The sequence below is a fragment of the Carcharodon carcharias genome, chromosome 6 (assembly GCF_017639515.1).
Source record: "Carcharodon carcharias isolate sCarCar2 chromosome 6, sCarCar2.pri, whole genome shotgun sequence".
In the NCBI taxonomy this organism is placed as follows: domain Eukaryota; kingdom Metazoa; phylum Chordata; class Chondrichthyes; order Lamniformes; family Lamnidae; genus Carcharodon; species Carcharodon carcharias.
The window spans coordinates 72,031,830-72,034,195 of record NC_054472.1 but is presented as its reverse complement, the minus strand read 5'-3'; the positions used below and the strand labels follow the sequence as shown (position 1 = coordinate 72,034,195).

Here is a 2,366-nt window from a genome sequence, read left to right as displayed (position 1 = left end):
TTTCTTTCTTTGTTTATTTCTTCGCTTTGCACAGTCTTGAAGAAATAATGGCAAGTGAATGGAAAGCCTGTTTATGAGACAAACCCACAGCAGGGGAAGTGAGCTGCAGAAGGGGCAGGGAAAGACTTTACACATGGGGAGAGGGGGACAGGAATTCGAGAAAGTAGGAATCACAGAGGGGGCTGTTGAAGGGGGAGATTATATAGAGGGGGGTGGGAGGCTGCTGTTGATTTCGGAGGGGGGTAATTAGAATGAACATGGGGACAGGGTGCTTGTACATGTTTCAAATAGTGAGGGTTCGCAGCTGCATGTATTAAATGCTGAATGTAAATGAATGAATAGCTGACTGATGATATTATACAGAAGTCCAGAGAGATACGGGGTGGGTTGGGAGGTGGAGGGTGGTGCTGGAAGGAGTGCAGGGACTGTTTTGATGGTGGGTTGGGTCTTATATGGGGGTTTGAGAGAGAATATTGGAGTGGGCAAATGTGGGGTTAAAAATGGCACGTGGAATTTGGCGGCCACAAAACAAATGGCAGCGATAAAATGATGCGGAGATTTAATAATCGCCTGTTGATAATTGCAGGGAGGAAAAGAATGGGGGCTGGATAGTTACGGGAGAAAAACAAAAGAGTCTAGATTTGGAAAGAGTATCTTGTGGCCTATATTGCTTGTATTGGATAATGTATAATAAAGAAACTTGTTGAAGAAAGAAGTTGAAGTCTATTTTTTGAATTGTAAATCAGGGGAGAATGCGAATGCAGTCCCCCACAACCACAAATTTTGCAGTCAAGTATCCCGCATTTGGGGACATCGCAGGTGTCAGCACACCCGAAGTGCAATGGGCTAGCCTCATCCTGGGAGAACACTTTTTTTTTGCAAAAATATACTTTATTCATATATCTTCAACAACATTTCAAACCATTTCAAAATCACCATCACAAAAATACATTCAGGTTCAACTTTTACAACATGAATCACAAGGTGTATCAGTACAAACAATGAATATTACAATCATTGGCAGACATTCATTTTAAGCTGTACAGCCTGAGGGGCTCTTTATAGTTCCCAGCCCCACGGTGCACTGTGGCAGAAAGGTCTTAGGCAGCGACCCTTCCCCATTGCGCCTTTGCGGCAGCTGCCCCAAGCTTTAGTGCTTCCCTCAGCAAATAGTCCTGGACTTTTGAATGTGCCAGTCTGCAACACTCAGTCGGGGACAACTCTTTGCGCTGGAAGACCAACAAGTTGCGGGTAGACCAAAGAGCGTCTTTCACCGAGTTGATGATCCTCCAGCTGCAGTTGATGTTTGTCTCGGTGTATGCCCTGGGAACAGCCCGTAGAGCACAGAGTCCTGTGTCACAGAACTGCTCAGGATGAACCTCGACAGAAACCACTGCATCTCTCTCCAAACCTTCTTTGCAAAGGCACAATCTACAAGGAGGTGAACAACGGTCTCTTCCCCACCACAGCCATCTCGAGGGCAACGTGTAGAGGGGGTGAGACTCCTGGCATGTAGGAAGGATCTTACAGGGAGGGCCTTTCTCACCATCAGCCAGGCTACGTCTTGGTGCTTGTTGGAAAGTTCTGGCGATGAGGCATTCTGCCAAATGACTTTGACAGTCTGCTCAGGGAACCATCCCACAGGATCCACCCTCTCCTTTTCCCTCAGGGCCTCTAAGACGTTACGTGCCGACCACTGCCTGATGGACTTGTGGTCAAAGGTGTTTCTCTGCATAAATTTTCCCACGAGGGACAGGTGGTACGGCACAGTCCAACTACTTGGAGTGTTCCGCGGCAGCGTGGCCAGACCCATCCTTCGTAACACCGGGGACAGGTAGAACCTCAGCATGTAGTGACACTTGGTGTTTCCATACTGAGGGTTGACGCACCGCTTGATGCAGCCGCACACAAAGGTGGCCATCAGTATGAGGGCGATGTTGGGCACGTTTTTCCCCCTTTATCTAGAGGCTTGTACATCATGTCCCTGCTGACACAGTCCATTTTCAACCTCCAGATAAAGCAGAAGATGGCTCGGGTGATCGCCACCAAGCAGGAGTGTGGAATGGGCCAGACCTGCGCAGGGTACAGCAACAGCGAGAGTGCCTCACACCTGATGACCAGGTTCTTCCTGGTCATGGAGAGGGAGCGTCGCTCCCAAGTGCCCAGTTTCCTTTTCACCATAGACATTCGCTCCTTACAATTTCTAACGTGCGCCCTGGTCCCTCCGAACCGTATCCCCAGCACCTTCAGGCCGTCAGCCCTGACAGTGAAGGGGACAAAGGATCGGTCAGCCCAGTTCCCAAAGAACATAGCCTCGCTCTTCCCACGATTTACCTTGGCTCCCAAGACAAGTTCAAACTGGTCGC

General features: G+C 49.0%; 1 pseudogene; it reads right to left on the bottom strand.

The window, feature by feature from the left end:
- Positions 1–745: 745 nt before the first annotated feature.
- Positions 746–888, bottom strand: LOC121279483 (annotated as a pseudogene).
- Positions 889–2,366: the final 1,478 nt, after the last annotated feature.